Source organism: Hibiscus syriacus, unplaced genomic scaffold (genome assembly GCF_006381635.1).
Source record: "Hibiscus syriacus cultivar Baekdansim isolate YM2019G1 unplaced genomic scaffold, ASM638163v2 tig00116971_pilon, whole genome shotgun sequence".
In the NCBI taxonomy this organism is placed as follows: domain Eukaryota; kingdom Viridiplantae; phylum Streptophyta; class Magnoliopsida; order Malvales; family Malvaceae; genus Hibiscus; species Hibiscus syriacus.
This window is the reverse complement of record NW_024063495.1, coordinates 3972377-3978584: the sequence shown is the minus strand read 5'-3', so window position 1 is coordinate 3978584 and position 6208 is coordinate 3972377.

Here is a 6208-nt window from a genome sequence, read left to right as displayed (position 1 = left end):
ATTAATTATATAATGATTTCTGTCGTTAATAGGTATATTCATTTTCGTCACGAAAGAGGACATGAAACTCTCCAACGTATAATAATCTGACACATAGCTAATTAAGAAATATTTTTTAAAGATTTTTATTCTTTGACTATCTACTCCTCGATATGGTGAATAATATGTCACTCTTCCTCGGCAAAATCCATCTTCCCACATAAGCATCCTTCACCAGTTAAAAAAACAGGGGAAAATTTATATATACCAAAAAATTATTTACAAAATTGCTAATTTTGGAAATGAAAATACCTCCAAATTACAGATTAATAAAAACCCATCTCATAAGATCAACTAAATAATTCAAAATCCCTCATTAACAGAATTTCAATAAGGAAACAAGCAATGCTTGACCCTGAAGTTCTTCATTTTTCTGTGTTTTCTCATTAACTTAATAGTTAATAGTCAAAAGTTTGAAACACTTAAAAGCTCTGAAGTTCTTTCATTTGCCTATGTTTTCTCGGGAACCAAACAAGCAGGAAAAAAATAAGTTCAAAAGGGAAACTCCAAAACCATACTTACAAGTTGTCGTTGTCATCTCCATCCTTGCAACCATTATCGCCCCTCACTCTCCTACACCAAAACAAAGAAACCTGATTCAGTAAAACAATTGAAAAAAGTAAATTAAAAAAGAAAACAAATAAATGACGGATTGTATAGAGAACAAAAGGAGCGTGAGATACAGAGAACAAAAGGAACGTGAGATACAGGCGAGGACGGAGGGTCCAGAAAACAGAGTAAGTCCAGTCTGAGTTGTGACAGACGGTTCTAAGTACCTTGGATGAAAATAAACACGGACGGAGCCAGGAGAACCCAGACCGGGGAAGTAACGTGTGCAGGAGTTCTCAGAGACGCGTTTGGTTTACGGGTTCGGTGAAATAAAGATTACCAGGGAATAGGATTACTGGGAATGTCGTATTTTGTGTTTGGTTGGTTTAGCATGAATGTAAGATTACCGTGTTTGGTTAAAAGAATAAAAGATTATTAGAATGTATATTTAACCAAATTATCCTTATTATATATTTGTTTTTTAACAAGTTAAAAAATATTTATAATTTATAAATTTTATATAATTTTTTTTACAAAATTGAAAATATAAAAGGATTTAATGAAATGGTAAAATTTTATTTTAACCCCTGAACTTCATATAAGATTTTAATTATATATATTTTTTGTAAATCTAAAATAATTTAAGGATAAATTTGTAATTTAACATTCATAGAATTTTTATTATTTAATGACAGAATAAGGATATTTTAAAAAAAAAAAAATTAAGGACATTTTAGTCCAAAATGCTGGTAATCCAACAATACCTAAGGAAATGAAGGTAATGACATTCTCGGTAATATACCCCAAAAAATCTACTATTGGTAATGTAAGATTACCGGGAATGACATTCCCAGTCAATCAAACGGGGGAATGTGGATTTCATACCAATGAGAATCTCACATTCCCCCAACCAAACACACCCTAAAAGTAAATGGATTTTTGCTTTTCTGCTCAACGATAGAAGCCGAACTTTGGGGGGTTTTATGAAGGACTAAAAGCAGCTTAGAAGATGGGAAGTCGAAAGATAAATATTAAAACTGATAGTCAGTAAGTGATTCATCTGTTAAATCCCAGTTGAAGGAAAAAATATGACCTGAATCTTATTCACCATATCGAAGAGTACGTAGTCAAAGAATTTTTAAAAAATTAATTCACCATGTGTCAGATTATTATAGTTAGAGGATTCCACATCATCTTTCGTGATGGAAATGGGTATTCCCGTTAACGACAAAATACATCATATAGTCAATTGAGAATTTTTAAACTTTATGTATAAAATTAAGAATCGAGTATAGTTCATATATGAATGGGGTAATTAACCCTTTCATTTATATTAGATAATAATAATTTAATTTAATCATATTTATATATTAACTTTTTTTATAAATTAAAATTTTATTTCATAAATTTATTGCGCCCATTAGTAAGTTTAATAATTATATTTATTAAAAAGCTTACAAAGCATTTATTAAACAAATATATTTTTAAAAAGTGACGGACGTAGAATTTGAATTTGACCTTACAATTTTAAATTTATGATTCTCAACCACTTTTACTACCCCTCATTGGTCTGAAATTTATGTGGATTGATTGATCAATTCGTTTATTTTTTTTAATTTTATATAAAATTTCAATTGAAACTTAAAATTATTGTTTATTTTATTTAAATTTGTAAAACAATTTATATATTTGACGATTGAGTATTAACTTAGAACTTAAGTATAATTTAAGAATATTTAGTGTAATTTGGCACAGTTCTTTATTTGATTTAATTTAAAATATAATTACTCATTTAACCTTTGAAAGTATTTAAAATTTTAAGTATCTCGACCACAGTAGATGTTAAATAAGTTTGTTAAATAACGCATTTCATGTTCATATTTTTTAAAAATTTTATTTAAATTAAAAATAAAAATAAACATTTAAAAAACCCTTTCGTCTCTTCCTCTCTATCTCTTCCTCCCACCTATCAAAAGCTCACCCCCGCTCTCCTCCCTCCCACCGAAGGCTAATTGTCTGCGTCAAAATGGTCGAAGACTAATTGGTAGCCAAATGGCCTGTCAAGAGATTTAAAGGATTTTTAGAGATCTAAATATTTGAGATTTTATAGATTTAGGGATAAGGATTTAGAGATTTAAGTGATGGGAAGGGCGACGTCCGACAACTGGGTAGGCAACGATGACTGGATGGAAGATGACGGTGAGCAAAGCGGCGGTGGTTAACGTTTAAGTTTGGAATTAATATTTTTAGTGTTTTTGGGTTTTCTTAGATTTAATAAAATTTTAGGGTTTTTTTAAATAAAAGATTTTAAAGATTTAAAAAAATAAATTTTTAAATTTTTATAAAATTGATACGTGTTAGACAATAAAATATTTTAACGGTCATTATGGACCATACACTTAAAATTCTATACACTAACCGAAAAAGGTTTAGATACTTAAATAGAGAAATTGATATAGTTTGGGTTCTTGTTTACATTAAGCCTAATTATTATTATTATTATTATTATTATTATTATTATTATTATTATTATTATTATTATTTTATTATTATTATTATTATTATTATTAGGGTAAAGTACACATATAGTCCCTCGAACATAGGGTGTTACTTTGTTGAGTCCCCAAACTATTAAAAGTTACAAAATGGTCACTCGACTATTTAATATGTTCTAAACTCGTCTTTTTCGTTAAAAAATGACAACAGTCTGAGTTGGATGTTAATATGTTGACTGAGATATGATAGTTTTTTTAGATTATTAGATCAAATTTTATCATATATCAATCGTTAGGTTAACATCAAGCTCAGATTACCATTAATTTTTTAATAAAAATGATGAGTTTATATCATAGTGTATAGTTGGATGACCATTTTGTAACTTTTAATAGTCGAATGACTCAATAAAGTATTACCCTATAGTCGGGGACCATTTGTATACTTTACTCTTATTATTATTATTAATATTATTATTATTATTATTATTATATTTTTGTAGTTAAAATAGGTTTAAATGCCAAATTTTGAGAAGCTAAATAATGTTGTTAAATACTGCCTGCTAGAAGAGAAAAGTTCAAAAAGTATTTATTATGATGACTAAAGGTAGTGTCCGAAGAAGAAGAAGAAGAAGAAGAAGAAAAGAAGAAGAGAAGAAGAAGAAGAAGAAGAAGAAGAAGAAGAAGAAGAAGAAGAAGAGAAAAGAAAAGAAGAAGAAGAAGAAGAAGAAGATATTTCCTTTAAAAAAAGTATTTATTATGATGACTAAAGGTAGTGTCCGAAGAAGAAGAAGAAGAAGAAGAAGAAGAAGAAGAAGAAGAAGAAGAAGAAGAAGAAGAAGAAGAAGAAGAAGAAGAAGAAGAAGAAGAAGAAGAAGAAGAATAATAATAATAATAATAATTACTTACGACTTTTTAGTTATACAAAATAAAAAGATATTCTTCAAAAAATCGAATAAACTTTTTAAATATATCTTCAAAAAATCGAATAAACTTTTTAAATCTTTAAAAGAGTTAATATAAATATTTTTAATTTCAATCGAGTTCACTTCATTGTTTAAGGTTTGTATTACTTCAAGAGATCACATTTTAAAATTAAATTTGTATTTGTAACTTTCTGAAAATCAAATTAACATGCGACTTTTCTTAAAGCATCAGTTTTTAGGCGTTGTGATGATGCTTTAATTTTTCTTACATGTAATCGACTCTTGAATCTAATCTGATTTTTAAGCAAGTACAAATGCATGCCTTTTTAAAATTAAAAGTTTTTAAAAGGTCTTTTCAAAAGTGATTTTATAAGTTTTCGATTGTATCTAACTCAAACTGACCAATGATAACTTCATTTTGTCAAAACATACACATTTTTCAAGAAAATATTTTTTAAACTTAAAAAACAATTTTTACGACTTGACGTCACTAAGAACTTTTCCTTTTTAGATCGAGTCACCAGTTAAAAAAACATATTATCTCTTATTTTTTTTCAAAAATCACGAATATAATTAACTTCAATCTTCGCTAATTGTTTTGATCTTTGTTTTATTTTTTATTTTTGAAATTGTTGATCTATGATTGTTTGTTAGAAATGAAAGACTTTCATTATAAAATTATAAAGATTATTTTTATATAAGGTCATTTATAAAATAAAATAAAAAATCTGTATTTTTGTATATTATTTTTAAAGGACGTTGATTTATGATTGGTCACTAAAAATAATACAAGCTTTCTACTTAAACTATATCCTTTTAAAATTTAAGGTGGGCATAAATGCTACGCCTTCATAAGTTGACTTTTTGTACAAGTTAGTAAATTACTTAGAAATACACGTCTTATGTTTATGTGGTTTTTCAAGGATGGAAAATAGATGGTTTGGGATTAACGGTAACCTATATTGGTAGTCATTGAACTTTTCATTTGTCACAAAACTTTTAAAATTTAAAAAATCACACAAAAAATATATTTAAGGTAAACTATACTAAGATTCCCTAAACTTTAGGGCATTTGAATTTTGATACCAAACTTTAAAAAATATATATACTAAAATCACTAAACTTTTATTTATTTTTATTGCGATTATTGTAGTTAGTTATGGTTAGAAAATGTTGACATATTGTCTTTTTTTCTTTCTTTCTGAAAAATCATAATCTTCCAAATTGGGAAACATTACAAAAGTTGAATTTTTTATGAACGAAATGATTGTCGCAACGCTAGGAAGGTTCTATTTAGACAAAGTACTAATATGATTCAATTTCAAGTTGATATGTCAATTAACAGTAAAGGATTTAAAAAATTTACCTTTCAATTATTATTGGATTGTCATCTTATTTTTCGTCATTTTTCTTATCTGATGGTTTTTTCAATCGAAAATATCATCAAATTACTTGTATTCTTTGTAACCCCTTAGACCTAGTATATGTACTTCGACTAAGTCTAACAGATTACATTAAAAAATTTTAAAATATTTTCTAAAAACGTTATTCAATAATTTAAAATCATATACAAATAATATTTGTAAAAGTATAAATAAATAATGATAAAAACCCAACTGGTAAATAAAAAACTATAAATGACTAAGTAAAACAAAACATGTCATAAATCTAGATAATGATAAATTGAGTATCGATAGTAAAAAGCAGTAAACATTATAAAAAGATAAGTACTTCAAAATAAAGGCACATGTCACCATAATTAAAAGCATTTGAAGATAAAAACATTACAACAAAAAGTTCTTCAATATGTGTCGATTCCTCCGACTGCCTGATTCAGGTGTCTATCCAAAAGTATCTGAAAGGGGGTAAAATAGTTTGAAAAGTGAGTTAGGGTTCAATGTGTTCCATTAGTGCAATAAAAACATAATATGCAAAGCAATCAAGTAATAATCCAGTAAACATATCATGGAAATCTTGATAAAGCATAAATTATTAAAACTTGTAGTTTACCCTCCTCCCGTACACCATATGCAGTTCCCCAGAACTGCATCCATAGGACTTACCTTATACCCTTTGGATATAAGGAGCCAACGTAAATGAGCATATTGGGGGCATGAGAGCCTACCTAAGAAAGTTCTTGGGCATACCCAAGAAAGATCTCGGGGCCGCAAAGCCTTCCCAAGGGTCGCCTTAGGTCCGTAA